Genomic DNA, 24,633 nt, shown 5'->3' on the forward strand with positions numbered 1-24,633 from the left:
CGCAATGTTCTATGAAAATCGACATGACAAAAGACATAATGCCAAATATTCCGTTCACCATGAAACATCGTCAGCAACCGTGAGAATCCTCAACCCATCGTCATCGATTCATTAAAAGGTGGCATTCAATCGCAAGGCTCACCGCCAGAAACCGGGCGGTTCCAACCTTAAAACAACCTCGAACCAACTCCACGCGGCAGAGGTAATTAATCAAGTGGTACCCCGGCAAGTGGTACCAAGTAAGCCCCATGATCCGTCGCGGGTCGGGCACCATTCCCAAATGAGTGGCTTTTGAGCAACAACAATGAGCAAAAGCGATTACTCATTTTTATTCCGTTTCGCCGCTTCAACCTGGCACAACACAAAGCAAGTCGCGAGAAGTTGAAGATAAAAATTGATTGGTTTCTTGGCTGCTCCAATCAGAGAATTCCCTCTCTCTTCCCTCGGCGCGCCTCTCCTCAGAACTCTCAGAACTTAGAACTGAGCCTCTCATACATTATGTACCCAACGGCAAAAACAATGCTGCTGCTGACGAACACAGTGCCACAATCACAATCACACAAGGACGAGGGCTGGCCAAATGAGTGGCAGTTGAAGAACACAGGCAGAAAAAGAAGACGAAGCAAAGAACCCTATTTGTAATGAGAGATGACAATGATTGATTACTGCGCGCTCACGCTTGTTGGCTGGCTGGCTGAGTCGTTTTGATTAGGTATTCACTCCCCTTTTGCAAAGTTTTGCTTGACGAGTGTAGTGGTGTGGCTGTTTGTGTGCCGTTTCTTGTGTGTGTGTGGGCTAAAAAGAGGCTTGGGCTTGCAGTTGAAGATTAATTGGCGAGGCTTACGGTGGAGTTTACAGGGCAGACGGAAAGTGCAACTTTGTTGCAATCACACATATTTTAGTTAAATGCTTCTGATATCAGTCATGAAATTAGCTCATTATGCCGATTTTAGTAGTTTGTAATTATTAGTTTAATTGAGTTAGGATAAGATTACGAATGATTATTATTTCCAATTATTGAAACATGCAATTTTGACATTTAAACTTCAAAGAAACTAATTTTTCAAATTTTTCAAATGATTTATCTCAGCAGCTGTCTGATTTTAAAGTATTTTCCAGAAAACAATTGTTTAAATCATCATGGCTTGAAACATTATTTTAAATTATCATGCACTTAAGTTTGCAGACTTGTTTGGAAAAAATATTTCATTTATGAATATTTAGCTTCAAATGTTTGACGATTAATTTTATTTATCCTGAATAATATACTCTCGATAAAGTGCTACTGGAACTTAAAATATGTATTTTGAGACAAACCACATTTCTAGTGAAGTTTTTCGAGATAATTTTGTGATGTATGCCTTTTTAACAACATTTCCCGCAATTATCATTCAAATTATTAATATGTTGAAATGTTTTAAAGCAATCTTAACATTTGAAAGAGCTCAAAACACTTATTTTCGACCTTATCAAATTTAAGGGTTGGTTTTAAAAAAGTTGAAAATATTAATAAAAAAAAATAGAAAAATTACACACAAATTTTATATTAAGATATAAAAAATCAAACGCATAATATTTTTAAGCATGGTGAAGCTTGGTCATGATTTCTACAGGTAAAAAGAGTTTCGTTATCAACAAAAAAAATTGAAAACGGTGCACAATAATAAAAAAAATTGATCAGTACTTTTCGATTGCTTATCTTTTTTGAAATTTATACAAATATTGGAATTTTTTCAATGTTTTTTTTTAATGAAAACCGGTTTTGTTTTTAAAAAGTTGGCAACACTGCCAAATTAATTTTCACCAACTAGAGTCATAGCTACGATGGCGATTTTTCGCGATTTCGCGTAATCCGTGAAATTTGCGATTTGTGGTGAAATTTGGTAAACACCATGAAATGCCGCGAAATTTGAAATATTCAATTGATATATCGTTTCTCAGGGCATTTAAGCTGTAATTTTCAATTCAAACACTTTTCAAGATATTTATATTTTGGATGATGCTTCCAAATAAAAAAAAAAAACGCATGTCAGATTCAGTTTTTTTTTAAAGATATTTTTCATTAGAATATTCTACAAAATGCAAATAATTGATTGTACATTTCCAGCAAAATTTCTTTATTCCACACAATTTCAAAAATATTGATGGGGAACATTGTTCATCACTACAATAACAGTTAATGCAGAAAAATTTAGCTTATTTCGTTTTTTAAACTTTATGCAATTAGTTGAAATAACGATTGAAAAGTTGAATTGAATACGTTGAATTCAAATTTATTAAGGCTTTTGCAATGAATTTTAATTTCCTGAAATTATCAATAAATGTAAAAAGTGCTATTAATGAAGTTTTGCATTAACTTAATTTACAAAAATTTCCCTGTAGCTGATATTTAGGTAAAACAAACAAAATTTAACTACACTTATGTTACTGAATCTACTCTTGATGAAAATAACGTTTAGGTTTCAACAAATTATGTTTCTAAAATCTTAATAAGCCAAAACATTAATTAAATTGACAGAAATTCTACAATAAATTTCCTAAAATAAATCAAATGACACATTTTTTTAAAAAATTTCATCGGTTTTTTTGTATTTTGAGCCACTGCATGGTTTTTCAAAACGTTTCTGTTCATAGTTATGCTTAAAAACACGTTTTGACGTATATTTTGAGCAGTTTTTAGAATATCGTGAAATTTTAATGTTTTTTAATGGCATGTCACGAATTTTTGATTTTTTTTTGCCGTGAAATATCACTAGTACTAGTCATAGCTCAAAAGATTGTCTTAAAATGAGAATCTTTATAAATAGTTTTATTGCGCAGCTTATTATTTTGTGTTAAAAGCCATATTTAAAAAATGAGACAAATTTTCATAGAACACGGATAGAAAATTTTGTAAGTAAATCTGGTAACTCTGTGTTGTTGAATTCGACAATATGGAAATGTTTCCAAAATCGCACATTTTTTTCGATTTTGGGAACAATTTTATCAATTTTAAAAACATTTGCAACAAAATCTAAAAAAATGTTGACGGTTTTGGAAACACAATCACAATCGATCAGTAAATCTGATCTCAAGATATAAAATTTGGAATATTTCAAAATACTTTTTTGTATGGACGGTTGCAAAAATTGTATGGAGACTTGTATGGACGAATCAATGATGCAAAATTACTTTTTTGGTCATAGAGAAAGTACATGCAAAAACATAGTAGTATAAAAATAAGAAGGCATAAAATAATCGTTGCACGAAGCCTCAGAGAATTGCGCATAATTAATTTTCACTTAAATAGTTTACTAATTAGTTTATTCAGTTAATTAAATACTTTATTAATAGTTTTATTCTATAAGATCGTTGTTAAAATATTTGCATAGATAAGTGACTTTCAAGTTTGAGGGAAAATTCAGATTATAGTACAAGACCAACTTTATGATACTCAGTTTGCTCATCCTCGTACGATAAGTTCATTGATTTATAAGAACCTGTTCATGCCATTATCGTTATTCTTATCGTACTTTTTATTCTACAGCCGTCAATTCCATCAGCTCCTCGCTAAAGCTGCCATAATGACTGCAACCATAAATCAATCAATCCACATGAAATATATTTGTGGCGTCATCGCAAAAGTCCGCAGCTCCATCCCGGCTACTCCGAAATACCATAAATTAGGAGAGATGTCGAATTCTCGGTGCAATGGTGCATTATCTCGTCCCTCCTCGTCCCGCCCGGTGTCCTTGCACAGAACTTCCGGCTGTGACGACCGATGACGAGAGAGTGCGCAAAAAATCCCTCACAAATAAATCAATTCGAGCCGCAATGTTTTACGATATAATTTTCCAGAAACGAGTAGGAAAAAAATCCTGCAACACACTCGTCCACAAAACCAACAGTGGTCACAGGACCCGGGTCACGAGTAAGGATCTCAGTCAGAGTGACAAACGTCGTTCCCCAAGTCCACCGCAATCCCCTGATCCGGACCGCCCTTCCCCCATAAACGTAGATGATTTAAGTAAAATCATAAAAATAATTGTTGAAACAATAATATGAAAACGCATAAAAATGCATTCGCCGGTCCCATTTATCATCTTCATTGCACTCATTGTCAAAAAAGCACCCTGGCCAGACTCAAAACAAGGCGAGAGAAAAAAAAAGAAACCGGAAGCTGGTCGCTATCTCCTGGTGGACACGACCGGTGGTGCAATCCCACCCCCGTTCTCGCGGCTCCAAAAGGACTCGTTTTACAATTGAAGTATGTGTCCCCATCACACAAATCATTCAGAATTTCACGTTTTCTAGTTCGTTGTTCTGTTTTTACGAACTTTTTTTTGTTCTGTTGAAGTATCTTTTGGCAGTCAGTGATGGGAAAGTCATGACAGTCCTTATTTTATTCGAAACGGTAGAGCAGTACAAATTTTACAACACTGATCAGTTTTGTTGTTGTTGTTGCCCACGTGACACTCAGTTCTGTGGCCACGTGGCGATATCGCCGCAACGGTTTTTCATCATCCGTGAACGAGGGTGACGTTCCTCGTACGAGTCACGCTGACGCCGGGCGAGTTGGTCAGTTTTGGAGTTTTTTTTTGTGGGTCCAAAGAGGGAAAAAAGTGGCTTTGATGGGTGCAAAAAGACTTATGGTTTCGGCCTTCTACAGTGGGGAGTATCTGAAATTAAACAACAAATATCAATTTTAATATATAATATGTATAGATCAAATTAGCCCCATCTGCTTTATTCAACAATCGTTTTTTAACGACTAGCTTTGATTTGAATCTTTATGTTTACTATCGATTCTCGAATTTTTCGTTCATATTCAAATGTTCAGAATTCCTTCCTCCCATAATTTCTCGAAAGGAGCAGAAGGGAATCGAACCTAGAACCTTCCGCTTACAAAGCGAACAGCGAAACCATTCAGTCACGCCTACCCCGATCGAAATTTAAGAAATTTAATTTGCTAAAATGTCTCCAAAACGTAGCATATCCTAATTGTCATATTCAACAAAAATAAAATAATTAAAATTAGTGTAATCAAATTTTGTTCGTTTTCCTAAATTTCTGAAACTTATTAATTTGAGTATTTTAATTAAGTTTTGGCAAAACTTCATTCCTAGCAGTTTTTTTTACATTTAGGGTATTTTAACCATTAGTGGACCCCCTAGTAGAGCCGAAGCACATTTTTCACAAATTTTCAATATTTTAAGCACTTTTTCATACCCCTTTGTACAAAACAATGAAATCTGAAGTCTTTTGAACAATTTTGATTATTTGTTTCATCATTTATTTGTTTTTGAGCAGAAAAATAGCCATTTGAAAAAAAAGTTTTTTTGCCTTGTTATGGACCCCCTTTTCCTATAGTGGACCCGGGTCCATAATCCGATTGTGGACCCGGGTCCACTATAGGCAAACTGTTATTTTTATACCAAATTTAACCGATATTTGATGTTTTGATGCATGGTGTAGGTCTAATGATAGATATGATGAATAAAGGATGGATTTTGCTCACTTTTCATTATAAAAAAATATGTTTTGTTAACAAATTTGGCTTTAAACAACAAAAAACCTAACAGACATTTAAAAACATTTATTTCCGAAAAAGATCAGAGAAAACGTTTCAAAATCCACTATAAACATAAAAATAATTAAAAAAAGTAATCTTGATGCAAAATTTTCCATATTAATTACATAAATGGTTGACCGAAACTAAATAATAGATTTGTTTACAGTTGCTGATAAAATCACGCATGTTTATTTAAAAAAATGTGTTGTTATTGATTTATTATTATAAAATATCATTTCAAACTGCATTTATGATGCTTCAGTTAAGTACAATCAACTATAGTTTTGATTAATTATAAATTTTTATGGCTTCAGCATTTTTGGTACTTTTAACATGAAAACATCTATATTTATACTCATAATTGAAAAAATATGCGTTTAAGTTGATTACAACAAGCATTCTTTGTATGTTTAAGAGAAACTTTTGCTTAAATACACAGTTTTCTTTTTTTTGTAAGTTAAATTAACAGGGGTCCACTTTTGGCAAAGTTTGGATTTTCGTTGTCCTATATTGGACCCCCCTAATTTTTGCTCGAAAATGAGCAGTTCTTCGTTTTATTTTAGTAAAGTTACTTAAACTTACATTATTTCGACTTGCTGAAGTTAAATAATAAGTCAAAAAATGATTGGATGATTAATTCAATCATAAAATATAAATGCAGTTTTGTTGTGAAAATGCTAGTGGCCATGGCTGATTTCAGATGTCGAACTAAAAACACTTATTTTGGTGAAAAGGACAATTCAATGTCAGTCAACATTGTTTTAAATGATGCTGAACATGCCAATTAAAAGATTTGTAGACAACAACACGCTTGAAATTGTGATTTTATTGAATTTTTCATCAAAAACCCTTCAGAGGGTCCACTATAGGAAAGGGGTCCACTAATGGATAACGTACCCTATGTTGAAAAATACTAAGTTAACTTTATTCCAACATGTTTTGTATTTTTAAAGAAAAAAAAAATTAAGAATCAAAACATTCATTTTTTTATTCTTATTTTCCCCATATAAAATGTAATTTGTTCAAAATAAATAAGCACATACTTTGTTGCGTAAAATTTTATTGCAGTGTTGAATTATATTCTTTTACATTTTTTTTTGAATTTAGTGGGAATTTTTTTTAGCTGGAAATGTATAATCAGCAATCTGCAATTCTTTGAATATTCTTATGAATAATATCTTCAAAAAATTGGTCAAAATGTGACAATCATTGTTTTTAATTTGGAATCTGCTACTTTTCAAAAACTTTGTAAAATTAAAAAGTGAAGCTTAAAGATACTCAGAAGCGATTTCTCTTTGAATATTTCGAATTTCGCGGCATTTCACGGTATTTACCAAATTTCACAGCCAGGGACAAATTTCACAGATTACGCGGCTTCCGCGAAATCGCGAAAATCACTAGCCCTAATTATGTTAAAATGAAAATGTCGAAAAAATACTTTTTTTTTTGGTTTTTGGCAATTTCTATATAATAATATAATAATTTCTATATTCAGTCTCGTTAATATTTTTTTTTTTTTTGTCAAAGGTAAACTTATGGGAAATTGGACGAGCTTTCCGGTAAAAAAATCTACGAGACTGAAAAATTAAGTCTGTCATATTTTTTCGACATTTTTATTTTTAAAATCGCTGTATCTTCCCAAAGATTGGACAAAGGAAAATGGTCAATATGGAGACTTTTATGTAAAACTATCTGGGAAATTGATTCCCACTATCGTTTTTTTGCCTTCCTCACTGAGGTAAGGCTATAATCCTGCTCTAAAAATGAACTTTTTATTAAAAGCTCGAAGACCCACCTTCATGTATACAAATCGACTCAGAATCGAAAACTGAACAAATGTCTGTGTGTGTGTGTGTGTGTGTATGTGTGTGTGTGTATGTATGTATGTGTTCAAAAATCTTGCCAAGTTTTCTCAGCACTAGCTGAACCGATTTTGATCGAACCAGTTGCAATCGACTTGGTTTAGGGTCCCATACATCGCTATTGAATTGTTTGAAGTTTCGATAAGTAGTTCAAAAGTTATGTATAAAAATGTGTTTTCACATATATCCGGATCTCAATTATATGCATGTAAACGATGTCCGAATCCATCATCCAACCCATCGTTGGTTAGGTAATCAAAAGAACTTTCCAACGAGTCCACAACATTGAAGATCTGGCAATCCTGTCTCGAGTTATGACCACTTAAGTGATATTTATGTACTTTTTTGAAGCCGGATCTCACTTTAATGCATGTAAACGATGTCCGGATCAATGATCCGACCCATCATTTGTTAGGTAATCAAGAGACCTTTCCAACGAGTCTACATAATTGAAGATCTGGCAACCCTGCCACGAGTTATGACCACTTAAGTGATATTTATGTACTTTTTTAAAGCCGGATCTCACTTAAATGTATGTAAACGATGTTCGGATCCATCATCCGACCCATCGTTGGTTAGGTAATCTAGAGACCTTTCCTACGAGTCTACATAATTGAAGATCTGGCAACCCTGCCTCGAGTTATGACTACTTAAGTGATATTTATGTACTTTTTTGAAGCCGGATCTCACTTAAATGTATGTAAACGATGTCCGGATCCACCATCCGACCCATCATTGGTTAGGAAATCGAGAGACCTTTCCAACGAGTCCACATAATTGAAGATTTGGCAACCCTGCCTCGAGTTATGACCACTTAAGTGATATTTATGTACTTTTTGAAGCCGGATCTCACTTAAATGCATGTAAACGATGTCCGGATCCATCATCCGACCCATCGTTGGTTAGGTAATCAAGAGACCTTTCCAACGAGTCTACATAATTGAAGATCTGGCAACCCTGTCTCGAGTTATGACAATTTAAGTTATATCTGTGTACTTATTTTTCTGGGCCTAAAAAAAATTGCTGAAATATGTGTCCAAACCACTCATATTACCCATTGTTGGTAAAAAGTGAGGAAGGCATCAACCACATAGGTGGATTAAGTTAGTTTTTAAATTAACGTTCAAACCACTTTTCAAAAAAAAAAAAAAAAAAAAAAAAACAGTTTAAGTAAATAATTTTTGTGTTTTTTAGGAGCGATAGACTTATGAAAAATGCAAAATGATAGCATTTTTCATAAGTCTATTTGTTAAATCTTAGGATGTTTCCTCAAAAATTTTAACGAAAAAAATCGTGACATCACATTTAAATTTTACCTTTAAACTTAAAAGTAAAAAAAATCTCATATAGGTGGCTTGTATTTTTATTTCAGTGTATTTTTTCAGAAAGCCGTCAAATTTCCTTCAAGTTTGACTTTGACCACTTTTTGATACGATGCAACGGCTTCGAGATACAGTAATTTTTAAATTGCAAAATACAAAAATATTTAAATACCTTATGCCCTTTTCAAAAGTTATTTTCGAGTACTATTGGCTCCATATACACAAAAATGGCTTATGTTTTCCTAGGATAACATGTCTACAAAGTTTTATTGAATTTGGAGAGGGTCGGAAACAAAAGTACCAGGAAAATTCCTGATTTGAGCTGGAATTGCACATATTTGAAATTATTTTGATTTAATATTTATAACATTTGACTGCATTTTTTTGTCTTTTTTATAAAAAGAAAATAGACAAAAATTTTAGCAGTTAAACATTACATATAGCTCGAAGCCACCCTAGCATCTTCCGTTGCCTTCCATTGCCAATGCAAACATAACCTGGCATTGAGACAATAAATAATTTACAATTATCGTGTCATTTTTATGCATTCTTCTCGTACGCTGAATGCATTCCCATTCTTTCCCGCTTTCATGCACGCATCATTCTGCTGGTGGTGGTGATATTTCAAACCGTAATCATTGGACACTTTTGGTCCAGCCCAGCACCAGGTCACTGGACTCTGTCCTGAATGTTCGGAACATTTGAACGATTGCAGCCCCCAAAAACTTCTTTTCCGGTGTTTTTGCGTTCCTCTCGTTGAATTCATAACTGAGCTTTTTTTCTTCTTCCAAAAGAATTGTATTATGTTGCGGTCGTTAGCTTGCGGGCCCATATTTCACGTTGACGAATGATCGGTCTCAGAAAAAGTGGTCCCTGTCCCCATGAGAAACGTCCATCCACGCGGGTCCAGGGAGGTGGCCACGGGGGAAGAGCTCCGAAAAGCTTATGATTTATGGGGAAAATAACTGCACCGGAAAAGTTATAGCATCGAATATTTGGGGACTGCCCAAAATTGCATACATCTCTGTCTCTCTCTGTCACGGAGGAGGACTACCATTTCTAATGCAACGGCCAGAGGGGAGGGGGCAGCAGTAACACGGAAATGGACGCGTTGTGGGCCCATCAACTGCAGGTTGCAGTTTCCAGCAGAACTCTCCAGAATAACCAGGCCATCGCCGGATGGGGCGGGGGTTGAGGTAGGAAAGAATCGATGACGTGCGAGCGCGGAAGAGGGTGCTGCAAAGTGCAGTTCCTGGCTCCCGGTCGGTGGATCTCTAATTCAAATGCAGATTTTGAATACATTTGGTCAACGTGTGGCAAATTTATTGGACTGCGGGGGAAACTGTCGAATTTGGTATAAATCAAACGGAATATTGAAGTGCAGTGTGTGGTATTGCATCCAGGGCTGACGGGGTTGGATTGGTGTTAAAGGGGGAGTGAACCTGTGTTAGGTGTTTCGATATGCAAGTTTTGTTTATTGTTTGAAAAACTTCCGTCAATTCGTCAATTGATTGCAGAAAATAATCACTTTCAGTGTATAATTAATTGTATTTCATGCATTAATAATAATTTAATTTCAAATATTGCAAAACATTCATAATTACAAAAGATAACCAACAATTACAAAACTACCCCTATCAAAATCAAATGTGTCAATGGACCTTTACGTAAAATAAAATGCTCGATTGGATGGCGTGATTAACAAGCATATTTTTCTTTAAAAAATAGTTATAAAACATTTGCAATTTTTCGTTTCTGAACTGTCAAAAAATATCGAACGTATTTTAATTTTTTTTTGTGAAATTTTTTGTACTCTTCTATTATGCAATTTTTCATTCAAAACAAAAAAAAAAACATTTCAAAATTTAGTGCAGGGCTATTTTTGAGAATGTATCAACATTCTACAAAGTTGTAGAGCAGACAATTTCAAAAACTCCATATATAAACATATGAATCATCACGAGTTATTGTGATTTTACGAAAGAAATGTTTTGATAAAATTGGTCGTTGTCGATCAAAACTATTCAAGGTCACCCACGACAAACACAAAGAGAATCGCAAAATGTAACTTTTTCAACACTATTTTTTTTAAATTGCGATAATTCTGATTACAAGCAAATCCCTTATGATTATGCAAACAAATTTAAATTGTCTGCTCTACAACATTGTAAAACATTTGAAAACTCAAAAAATTCTGTTCTTAATGGAAAATTGACCCTTCTGGATTATTGAAGATTTGAAAAGTGCAATTAATTTCCCCCATGTTTAAAAAAAAAAAAATCACAGTCGAGTAAAGACGTAATGGCAGAGATATATATATTTTTTTGTATTTTTTTCGGTGACAAATACGTTTTCGATCGGGTTTTTGAGTACGCGATTAAATCGGGCCCAATTTTACTTTAAAGTACCTTTGACATATAATTTCAGAATGCAAATTAATGAAAAACAAGTATATTTTTGAATGTTCAAAAATTAAAGGGATTGTACAACCCATCATTTAAAAAGAATCTTGAAATACCTTCATTTAAAATTTCTGAAAAATTGAATTCATGCAAATTGTTCATTCTGGCCTTGGCCCATCCTAGGCAATAGCTTTCTGGTAAATGGGATGCAATCAGCGGAAGGATCATCATTGAAAGAAAATCAAGAGAAAAAATCGGAAAGGGACATGGCTATCCTCTCTCGCGCACGTAAGATCGATAAAACCGGGAATTCCCGAAATTGGAAAAAATAACAAATTTTGGTCTGGAAATTCAGATTTGGTTGCAGAAATAGATGAACAGTCGAATACATAGTAATCAATCCGAATTTTAAAGCTTTAATTTGGCTTATTAGGGAAAATGTTTTAAATTTTATTTCACAGATCCGCAAAATGCCTGGCGTTTGAAAATTTTCTTTTTTAATATAGATTTTTTTAAAGACTGGGTATTATATTTATATTGAAGATTTCAAATTTGAAGAAAAAATATAATCTTAAACTATTTTTCATCAAACACCGGAATCAAAACAATTAGTACACCGATTTCCAAATTTATTATTTGTAATCTTCTGTACCATTTCAGCCTGTAGTCCTGATTTTTCCCAGTTGGCGGAAGTAACTTAAAGATAATAAGTAAAATATGTTTTATGTAACCTTACCGAGGAAAGGCTATAAAATCACTCGAAAAACGAAATTCATAATTTGACCTCCTAGACCCACCTTCATGTATACTTATCGACTCAGAATCACATTTTGAGCAAATGTCTGTGTGAGTGGTGGGATGTTGAAAAATTTGCACTGGATTATCTCGGCACTGGGTGAACCGATTTGGACCGTATTGGTCTCATTCGATCCGTCTTGGGGTCCCATAAGTCGCTATTGAAAACTATAAAGTTTAGTAAAGTACTTCAAAAGTTATGCTAAAAAAACGATTCAAACAAAAGTCCGGAAGATTGTAAAAAGGGTGGTTTTTGTAAGAAACCCCGTTATGCTATACATTTTTAGAAAAGACCTTTCCAACGAGTTCTAAAGTTTGAAGATCTGACAACCCTATCAAAAGTTATGCGAACTTAAGTGTTATTTATGCACTTTTTAGAGGCCGGATCTCATATATTTCGATGAAAACGTTGTCCGGATCTATCATGCGACCTTTTGTTGGATAGGTAATCAAAAGACCTTTCCAACGAGTTCAATAGATTGCAGATCTGACAACCCTATCAAAATTTATAAGCACATAAGTGCCCTGAATTATGAAGATCAGACTACCCAATCTGATGGTATGAATAATGAATCAAGTTGATAGAACACGGAAAGGTCTGCCCTTTTGTATCTATTTTGGATAGCATTACCCTTTGAATTTGAGGAAGGCACCAACCACCTAAGGGTGGATTAAGTAACGTTTTTTGAATAAAACTCTAGTTTTGTTGTCGCTTCTCATTTTTGTAGACATTTTTGACATTTTTCAAGCTTTTCTAGTTATGGCATATGAAAAAAAATATAAAAGAAATATATTTCTAAAATACTTATTTAATTTGAATCACATTGGAATTGAAATTGGTAGTTTTTTTGAAATCCTAAAAAAGTCATTTTTAATTTCTTTTAAGTTATTTAAAAACTGTCATCCTTATTTAGATTGAAGTGTAGATTGTCACCAATTATTATTGATATTGAGCTTATTTTATAATTATAAGCTTGAAAACATACAAAATATTATTAAAAAATAGATTTTGCATCAAAAACTTCCCGGGATGCCGGGAATTATCGGGATTTAAAAAATATTTTTCCCGTTTCCGGGGAAATTAAAAACTCGGGAAAATTGGACGCCCTAATCGTGATTATTCGACGGAACATCTATTACACTACTACACTTGCAGGTTTAACGTCACACGTCGAAAGATGACCTTTTTGTTAATGGCCAATGTTTGTAAACAAAACTAAATAAATAAATTAGTTAAAGTGGTGCTGTAGATTCACAAAAAAAAAAAAAAAATCAACTGATTGATTTTTTTTTCGAGAATTTAGAAAAAGATTTTATTTTGTGTGTTTCGCTATCTTCGGGGGTGAAGAAGATCGGAAGTGAAAAGATTTTTTTTGTTAATATTCCCTCCCTAAATGCAACCCTTTTCAAAAAAAAGCTACACAGAAAAAAATGATGGTAATATTCATCAGGGAATAGAGACAGTTTATGTGTCAAAAATTTCTGTTATTGCATCAGGAACTTGTGAATTTTCATCAGTCTCTGGTGATTTTCCATCAGGTTCACATTTTTAGGAAGAAATACACAAAAAGAGGTAATATTCAACCGACCAAATATTCGACCTTCCAAAATTCAACTTTTGTTTCTGTGTTAGCTAAGTCTAGCTAAGCTTCAAATTTTTGAGTAGCATCCTTTAGAACTCTTGATATTTACGTTTTGTTGATTTTATATGTGAGTATAATTTTTTGAACATTTTTTTCTTATATCAATGATTTTTTTCAAAGAATTGTATTTAAAAAACTTCACGAACAGATAGCAAAAAAAAAACATTAAAAAATAATCATGTGCATTACATGAAGCCTGTCACATTCGAAATCAATAGTTTTGTCTAACATGTCAGAAAATGTATTTATTGTTTGGATATGGTTTCAGATTTGTCTCAATTTTTAAAATTTTTGCATAAAATATGTCTCATTTTAAATACAAATTGGATTTCTTATTCTACACCAAATCAATTTCCATGTTATTTCTCATGATTAATCGCAGTGACACAGAAATTTGCTCACTTTCACGAATGACTCAAGCCCAACTCTTCCCACATTTGACTGAACCACACACACACACACACACACTCACTCACTGGCTGCCACAGTGTGGAAAGTGCGGCCAGGCTATTCGCCTCATTAGCGGTGCCCATATAGGGGCCTTTTTACGCCCAGATAGCTCAAAATTGTCGAACACAAATCATCCGGATTGACAGCTCCGGGCTGGCAAGTGTCGTTCGTTTCGGTCGTCGCTCCATAAAGAAACTCCTCGGCTCAGGCCAGATCCACGGGCCCGTGGATTGTCTCCTTGGGGCACTTTTCCACAACCCCCCGCCCCCCTCTCGCTCCAGTCGTCGAAATTTCCCTCGTGTCCAAAAGGCATGTGCTCGCTCACACGCACGTATAAATTTAAAATAAAAACGCGAAAACAAGACAATAAATCAATAATATTCACATTTGACGTGTTAATTTATTTTATTTACATTCTTCATCAGCGACAAACGATCAGTCTCCGGCTCCGTAGTGCTTGACGGACTTGGCGACGTTAACTTGGGCTGACTTGAGCTCTGCAGCAAATCGTGAAGAAGGCAAATCAGCAATTTGATAGTTGGACAAACTTGCATTGCAATATCACTCTAAAAAATCATTTAAAAATAACTTCTAGTAAAGTTAAGCCCTTTCCATATGCTCCTCCAGCCTTGACGTTGTTCTGTGTGGCGAAAACAACAGACGTCCATAACTCTTGGACCTCGACGGCAGCCGCGAGATGTGTCACTCGGGAAGAGTGAGGCCAATCCATCTCGCGGGGGACACCACCGAGAAAGTGCTCTAGCGACGGAGCATCTTCTTCCAGAAATGTTTCGAAAATAAAATTTGTCAGAAAGGGGGCGCAAAACGATGATGATGATGTCATTTTCGTACACACCCACAAACTATTGCATGCATTGTTTTGGGGGGTAATAATTTATTTTTAAACTTAATTTATTGCTGCACTAGAGAATTAATGGGTATTCGAGGAATCATTTGTTTGAATCTTTTTAAACAAATTCGTTCGTTAGTTTATTTTTAATTTATTTTTTATCCGAAATTAGCATAGCATAGCATTGGTGTCTACCCGTAGCTGCTACTTCGTTATTGACCAGGACCCCCAAACATTGCTCCGTGGACCACAGATGAAAAGTAGGAACCAATCATCACCCCTTCGCAATTTTCAATGGTCCCTATCGTGCTGATCAATACCGACGCCGGCCACGACCAGTGGTAAGACACGGGGAAGTGGATGGGAATGTTAGCCGATACTTGAGTGATGGGACCGCCAAATCGACTGCGTCTCCGACAAAGTATCACATGAGTTTTGAGGGGTTAGTAAGATGGGTATGAGGTCAGGATTCACTGTGGTAGGTGATGCGACCATGAGCAATTTGTTTATCGGTTGAAATTTTAAAAATCTTAGGCAGCCGGCTGCGGAAAGATACCTATCTAGGGATTCAAATATAGTATTAATTCGACCGCGATTCTCCAGAAATTCTCCGTCGGCGTGCCTTCCGATCAACGATGATGTAGGAAGGGCTTCATTCATTAAAATTATTTTATATCATAAGCCTTAAAACATATCCGTCGACGTGCCTTCCGATCCTCGATGATATGGAAAGGACTTAATCCAGCAATACGACTTGCTTGTCTCAAAAAACAAAAATCGGATCGTTTCTATCGAAAACTATATAAAGAGAACAAAAATAAAATTCATCGGCCAACGAACGCGCGAACAAAAAATAAATGAAAAAAGAAGAAGAAGAAATCCAATCACCCCATGTACACAAATAGCGACACAAAAGAGACGGAAAATGACACGAAAAAACAGGACTGAGCGTCCACACAGGCACCGCACTACTGATGCCATTATTTAATTATAATGACCAATCACCCCATGCACTCGAACAGCGACACAAAAGAGACGGAAAATAATACGAAAAAACAGGACTGAGCGTCCACACAGGCACCGCACTACTGATCATTTTTAATTTATTTTTTATCCGAAATTTGTTCAAAACTTTTTTAGTTCGGGATGAGCCAAATTGAACAGGTGAAGTGAAGTTTGTTTTTTTTTATAAAGTTTGTTAATCAAAGTAAGTTTTCGAACTTCTTAACGGTTGATGTGCTCCGTTAAGAAGTTCGTAAACTTACTAAGCTTTTTGCACCAAGATTAGTGTTACGAATATTTTAGCATTTTCAGAGCCACGGAAACTTTTGATGTAGTTGTTTACTTATCCCCTAAATTACTGTTAATAAAATGATTTACAACAAATGTTGATTATTTAAACAGTCAGATTTTTGCAGGATTTCATCCTGCAATCTTGGCAAAAAAATAAAAAAATATAAATAAAAATTTAAATCACAAGCAAAAGTATCAACATATGAATGAAAAAAGTGTTTAAAAGTGTATTTTACATTGATTCATTTTTATCCCTTATCCCCGAATCCCACTTTCCCGAATCCCATATCCCCGAAAATCATTTTCCCGAAAATTCCATATCCCCGAATGTCATTTACCTGAATGGCCATTTTACCGAACTGTCGTTTTCCCTAATTTACATAAACCCGAATGTTTACTTCTCCGAAAAATCAATTTTCCTGAATGATAACCTAGATATAAACTAAATTGTTATTTAGGGTTTTTTTTAAATAAAAGTATGACCTTAATATTAAATTCTCCTTCGTGTTTTAAGATTAAAAAAAAAAAAAAAAACAAATAACCGTAGAAGGCCATTCATAAACCACGCGGACACTTCAAGAGTGCGGGGTATTGAGATTATCCACGTTCCATAAAAAAAAAGTTTATTTTTTGTAGCGGCAATTTTCAGCAAAGGACAATTTCCAAAACGGTACCTACGTGGTAAGGATTGAACAGCAACGATAGCTTTATGCGACGACTCGATGCGCAGGATTCAGTTTGTTCTAGATTTTGTTTAACTGAACTGATTCGTCTTAATCAATTTTGGCTGGATGAAGGCTTTAAACATTTTTTTTTATTTTTATTACGTCCAATTCAAGTTCTGCAACTAACCCTTTTTAATCAAATCTAAATAGTTGATTATTGTATTACAAAATGCTTTTTTTAATATTTCATCACCGCCATTTTAGATTTAAAATAACTAAATCACTTTAAAGTAATTTAGGGGCTATACTTAAGCTCGAAAGCAAAACAAAAAACACGACTAAATAGTAGTTTATGCAACAAGTTGCAAAAATAGGATTTTTTCAGCACGAGTCGTACATTTATCCAACGAGGTTCACCAAGTTGGATAAATACGAAGACTGCTGAAAAAATCAAGTTTTGCAACGAGTTCCATACAACATTTTTTGCAATTCCAAAAAACACATGCCAATAATCAATAAATGTCAATAAATCTTTTAAATCCAAAAAATGTTGAAAAGTGTTACTTTTCGAAACAAGTGCTGAAAAGTTCAACTTTTCAGCACCCAACTTTTCACCATTTATTTTGAAAAGTGTTGCTATTCGATTCTGTTATTTTTGGTACAGAAAAGTAGGCTATTTCGTCGTTCAAGAATGACAGGAAAAGTAAGTTGTTTCACAACGGAATTGCAAAAAAAATGTTTATTATTCAATTATCCGAAGTGAACTTTTGACAAGGCCTACGGATAATCGAGTTTGGACTGTAATTTGATTTTAAACTAAATGCATTTTTGCGAAATGATCAATGTATCAAATTAACGTTGTTGTGTTATCTTGTCGTTTGTCGCTTTTTGACGTTCCGAAAAAAAAACGCGTTTTAATGTCTGGCCTTGATTAAACGAACAATAGAGCAAAACACGTTTTGTTTGGTTGACCATTCTGTGCATTGTCCCGAAGTTTGGTTGATTTTGGTTGCCAAGGTTCCAAGTAATAATTACAAATTTTTGCGGTAGTCGGGCCTGAACGTGTGTCAAACACGCTCTGACCTGAAATCCCTTTGGCCAGTTGTCGCACTTACATCAATTTGAATATTCAAAATTCGGGGATGTGGCCGTTCGGGGAAATGGAATGTTCGGGGAAATGATTTTCTGGTAAATGACATTTCGGGAAAGTGTCTTTTCGGAGATATGGCATTCGGGGAAATGTCTCTTCGGGAATGTGGGTTTCGGGGAAATGTCATAGATTCATTTTTTACGGTAGTGTACATCGAATGTTTTTAAAAATTCAATAGATTTTTTAATAAGCTCAGACATGCAAACATGCTAAAATATATTCTGAACGCAGGGGAATGCATTTTAAATTTAAATTTCAGCCGATATGACTTGTATGTCCATTGAAATCTGGAAGTTTTTTTTACTAAAAACATTTTTTGCTCCCCGTTTTTGAGGGAGGTTGGGGTTGATCCGATACGATCGAAAATAAAACTTTTTTTTGGTACAATTTGTCATGAAATTACAGCATTACATTGCCCGGTTACGATTTTGAGCATTAAACAATGCAAAACATGGATCATTTAATTAATAAGCTGTTTATAACCCAATAGGTTCCGAAGAATATTGTTTTAATCCTCTGCCACATTACACAATGTTTTTAAATGTTATGAAAAACATTTTAGAATCAATCACATTGTAGACAGTTTTCTGAACAAATTCCATAAAAAAAGTATCAGTTATGGTTCAATATCAGTGTAGATATGCCCAAATTCCTAAAATAAATAGTGACTTTTACCAAAATTTCTTGATTTGATTCCCTTTCATATGATCCGCATGATATATGATGTCTACTAAGTTTTTTAATGAATGTTATAGAATAATTTTCATGAATTTTGTCAAAACTTATTATAATTTGTATGTTTCAATAAAATATTATCATCATAAAAATTATCATAGTAGGCAGTGTTCAATACTCTTTGGTTCACCCATATAAATCGCAATACAATTTTGGCAGTTAATCATAAAAAAATGATTGATTTGATGTCTTCAAAAATGTTATAGGTATTGATGAGGACTATTCAGAAAAAGTAGGTAAACGAAATAAATAATTTCTTAAATTTCTTTTTTTTTCCATAAAAAACTATTTATTTTTTATATGTTTTAAGGACAAAACCCCGCATCTTTTAAGCCATTCAAAAGACTGGACCGAAATTTAGCCGACGAGTTTTATATGAATAGTGATTTTCGTAAAAAAAGTGAAATGTTGTACTTAAGTGTACCTTTTTCAAAATATAGCCATTCACAGTTAAATTTCGTCCGAAAAATTTCGTTTTTTTCCTTTTTTAAATATTGTCCAGGATTGTTTACTTCTGAAAATATTTTTTTCGAAAAGCTCAGAAATTTTTTACACTTTTGGCTAAGAAAAATTGAAGATTGGAAAAAGGAACAGGATAATTGATTTTTAAAAGTCTAACTCAAACAACCCCAAACTCGTATGTTAATATCTTAGCAACTTTTCGATTGCAAATTCAATTTACACAAAAAATAAGGTCAAACAAATTTTTATGTACAAGATTTAATTGTTTTTACAAAAATCCCTTTTTTGTTATATCATAACTCATCGGCAAAATTTGATTTTGCCGAGCTCCCGTGGCCTAGTGGTACGGGTTTCGCTTTATAAGCGGGAGGTCGATGGCTCGAAACCTCATCTGGCGTGGCTGTCGCGGGGGGATTTTGGCTGCTGCGAGAGTAAAGTAAAAAAAAAAAAAACGGCAAAATTTTGGTGCATATAAACAAATTTCACAAATAAAATACGGATTTCGGGAAATAGATTTTTTTCTAAAAAAAAAGTTTAAAAATCATCATTTTTTCCATGTGCCTATGTTTCTGAACAGTCCTCAACAATACCTACAACTTTTCCGAAGACACGAAATCAGTCAAAAAATCCTTGAAAAGTTACAGCTTTCTAATATTTATGTACCATTTTTGTATGAACAGTTGTCTCAATTGTATGGAGATTTGTACGGGCGAACAAATGACGCAAAAAGGCTTCTATGGTCTATCAGATAGGCTGCCACAAAGTTTGAGCCAAACAATAAAAAAAATGGTCGCAATCGGCCGATTTCTTAGAGAATTGTTCAACTTCAATTTTTGGTCATTTTTTCCGACCCTTCTTTGATTTCGTGAAGCTTTGTCCAAAGGTATAATTTTGGTCCTTGATTACGTAACCGAAGTCTATTTTAAGATATCTCGTCTCGGAGGATCATTATGACCCCTTTCAATTTTAAACATTTGAAAAGTTAATAATTTGCAGTCTAAATTGGTGATTATTTTGGAAGAAACTTTTGTGTAAAACGTAAAGATGACACTGTCATCCACATCGTTTTTTTAGATAATGAACATAAACTACAAAATGCAATCATACTCAGTTGATATTACAAACAACGAACATTTTGTTCAACGATAACCCATGTATTTTCCCTTCATGTTGAAAGATGCACAATGAACTTCTCATTCTTCAAGACAGGTGTGAATTACATTTATTTATCTTTTCTTTATGATCCCCCAACTTATCTACGCTACATATTTTACCTATCTTTCCACGCTACTTCATCCGACCTCATTAGATATTGTAATCGCATGCAAAACACCGTTCGCACACTATCAGTCAACTGTCGCGGTGGGGCCGGCCGGGTTGATTCCCACATTTTCAAAACCGTGTCAAAACAACAACAACAACACAACCGTGTAGCGTAACTCCACAAAACGAGTACAAATAGTTGGACATGCAAACTACCGGGCATGGAGTGCAGCGCGGAGAGTGTAATTGAACCTTCATTTTAATTCAAATAAAGTGTAATCCAGCGAGTGTCAGTGTGTGTGCGAGAGAGAGAGAGACCCAAAGTGACATTTTTATAATTTATGACCTTCCTCCGGGTGGTAATTCCCATCTAAAAGACGTTTTGAGGAGTCGACGACGATGGTCACCACAGCACGAATCAAGAGTTCCATTTCCGCGCAGCATAACCTCAAAACGAGACAGAGGCAGAGAGAAAAATTCCAACAACCCGGCAAAATAAGTGATCTATCGTTGGACGACCCCTCAACCGGCCTCTGGAAGCAGAAGAGTTGTCAAATTGGGCGCCGTCGGAAAGGAGGGGAGGGGTAGCGACGGGGGTTATTTATGGGGAAATTATATAAAATTCACATAAAAAGATTTCCTCATATCTCGCGACATGTGGAATCTTGGGCAGTTCGTCTTTGGGAAGGCCGAGGAAGGCGAGTTCAGCTGATGAAGATGAAGAGCCGTTGCTGAGCGATGATGGCCAAGTGGTGATGTGTGACAAACGAGATTCGCACAAGGGATTGGACACAGAGCATACACTTTCGCTGGGACCGAGATCTGGGAATCGGGACAAGCGACGGGAGCGTTAAGACGCGTACACAGCATCCGATGCCGACTTGACAGCTGTAAATCATTCAATCTTATATCAAACCGTTAATGTCAGCCCCGGAGAGTGGTGACGCGCTGAAACGGCACGTTGCTGGCGCTGGTTTTGTATTGAGGTTTACCATGGGGAGTGGAAATGGAGCGAGTATTGAGCACTTATTTTAAATTGGAATTTTTAAACATTTTAGCATTACTCTACATTTCGGAATCTCTGAAGAATTTTCTTCTACATAGAGTAAACAAATCTGGAGTTTTTTTAAAAGGTCTAATAAACCAAATTTTCAGTTTTTGCTTTTTGAGTGTTTTTTAATACACCTGACTCATGAAGGTTTCAAAAACACCTAAAGAACAAAAACTGGAAATTTGGTTTATTGAACCTTTTAAAAAAAAAAAAAAAAAACTCCAGAAATTCACCTAGTTCTGTAGAAAAATTTCAATCAGAAAAAAACGGCAACTTCCCAGCCGCTCACAAGAGTGACGAACAAGGCCCATTAAGCTTATGAACAACATGTGTTTAGAAAAGGTAAAACACCCACTTCACAGGTTGTATCTAGTCACGAGCCGTTTGATACATTGGACACTTGGTTCCCTCTTCCAGCGCACTGCAATGAATGCAAACAAGTCCTAGTCCTGTGTGACACGAAGTGCTCGATGACGATACGGCAGAGCAGCCACTGAGTGACGACCGATAAAAAAGATGGAACAAAAAATGCCACTTTTTTGCTAGCGTCGGAAGTTGTTCGCAGCTCTAGTAACGAACTGAATCCTTGTGGCTTCAGGAACTGCCAAAAATGACACAAAAACATACGTTTTCCCTTGTTTGAAGTTGTATCGACTCGGGCCAAGAATTCCACCAACTTCATCAAGCTTACGGACGACAACAATACTGGACTTGGTTTTAACAAAAAATGTACTGCTTCTGATTGTTTGCTGTAGATTTGCGGCGTGATGACGGTCTGCTAGTTGACATTCTGCAGTAGTTAGTACACCCAAGTGGGGGTAATCAACTCATGTGACAAGAACAGCCGTATAGCTTTGACATAAAATAATAAAAAATGGTAGATTTTACCTTCTTTAAAATATGGTAACACTGACACACACAGTTTTTGTTAGACTTTTGAAACTTAGTTGCTCGGATGCTCGTTTTCACCATTTTTTTTCTACTTAAAATCAGTCGGAGTCGGTGGAGTCGGGTCTTTTCGGCAACCTGGAGTCGGAGTCGGAGCCGGAGACGTCAAAACGCGAACAACTGGAGTCGGAGTCAGCTAAATTTTATGAGCTGGAGTCGGAGTCGGAGCCGAAAATAAATGATAACCCAGAGTCGGAGTCGGAATCAGAATTATCTTCAACAAAAAATATATTTTTTTAATGTTCTGTATTTACGATAAAACAGCTTAATTAACAAATATTCTTATATATTTAATTGCTTTCTGAAGTCGCAAGCACTGCGTTGCCATTTTTTTATTTTTTTAAGAGATTTGTCAGATGCCAATAGCGAATGTCTAGGAGGTTTTAAGTAAATAATTTTGCAAGAAAATAGTTACGAGTTACATAAAAAAAATAAAATAATAATCACTGTTTTTGGAAATTCGAAAAAGTCACTGACACTGACAACTCTTCCAACAAAAAATGAACAATGTTTTTTTTTGAAACTCAACATGCGATTTTTTTAATTAAGTACAAACAAACACAAAGAATTGCATTTAAAATTATTGAAACTGACTAAAAATATAAGAAAAACAAGGTGACTTTGAAAGTCACTGTGCTTTGGCTTCTTTGAATGATTCATTCAAAAAATAACTAATAAATATTTAAATTTAATAAATAAAATGTAAATTTGAGGTTAAGTAAATAAATCCAAATATACTAACAAAACTGTTCTCCTGAAGTTAGAAAAAACACGAAATTTTAGAATGAAAATTTTCGTTCTAAATGAAAAAATGACCCTTTTAGGTCAATATAAATTCGGAGAGTACATTAAATTTCCCATAAATAGCAGAGTTTTAAGTGTTTTTTTGGTAAAAAATACGTATTTTTTCAACATTCTGAGTACGCCATCAAATCGGGCGTCTAATTTTACATAAAAGTCCCTTTGACACCAAATTTCTATCTCATCACCATTTCAGGCTGCAAATTATTGAAAAACACCTCTTTTTTTGCATGTTCAAACATTGAAGGGGTCATACCGCCCCTCCGTAACGAGATATCAAAAAACGGACCTCGGATTCGTGATCAAGAACAAAAGTTACCCCTTAGAACGAAGTTTCACGCAAATCGAAAAGGGGTCGGGGCAACTTTTCCCGATTTCGTGTGAGTTGGTAGAGAATTACCCATAAAACATTCGGCAAGTCTGATATTTTTCACCATGAAAGAAGGGCTCTTTCCCGACATTTTGCGGGGTCATGCGAAATATTTCACCCCCGACGTCTAGAGCAACTTTTTTTTCAAGTTTTTATTTCGATTTCATAACATTTTTCTTCAGAAATGTCAATGGAAATCGATGGGTTCATGTTCATATCCATCAAATTTCTTATGAATGTTCCTCAAGAGACTCTAAATTACAAATTTGACCTCAAATAAAAAAATTTCCAACTCAAATCATCCAGGTTTCTATATTCCTATAAGAAAGACTTTGATGGTCGTATCGAATGTCAGAGCTGCTTCATTTGTGTGTACCTGAAAAAAATAAAAAAAAACTTCTGCTACAAAGTATTCTGCATTTTTTGTTTGCCCCGTCCAAGTTTTCACCCAGGACTTCCGAACTCATTCGGCTGGGTCGTCCCCGGGATCCGTGTCCGGGCGGCGGGAGAGCGAGAGAGATGAATGTTTCCTTGAAGGAACCAACAAATCATATTATACCTCAATCTTCAACCCAATACAACATATATATATCATCTATAAATAATTAAATAATTCCTCTCACTATTATCAAAATATCATATTCATTATTATCTCCTCACACATTTATCATCTCCAAACATTCAATCCTTCCATAACCTCATATATATATATATCCCCATTTAACACCAAACCAAAACAAACCAACACCCAAAAACCAACCCACACTCACCAATAAACCAACCAAAACCAGACAAACCTATCCAATCAACACTAATACCCCCAACTACAATCCACAAACAACCAAAAACTTCAACAACACCCCCCAACCAAACTTAGATAATATCACACCACCCCCTACATATACACATACCACTAAAATACAACATTCACTCCCCACCAAACAAACATTCCCATTAAAATCCAGCTACCTCATTGTAATTTATATGTAAAATCCCCACAGATACACTCCTCTTCAAATA

The sequence above is a fragment of the Culex pipiens genome, chromosome 2 (assembly GCF_016801865.2).
Source record: "Culex pipiens pallens isolate TS chromosome 2, TS_CPP_V2, whole genome shotgun sequence".
Taxonomy (NCBI): Eukaryota; Metazoa; Arthropoda; class Insecta; order Diptera; family Culicidae; genus Culex; species Culex pipiens.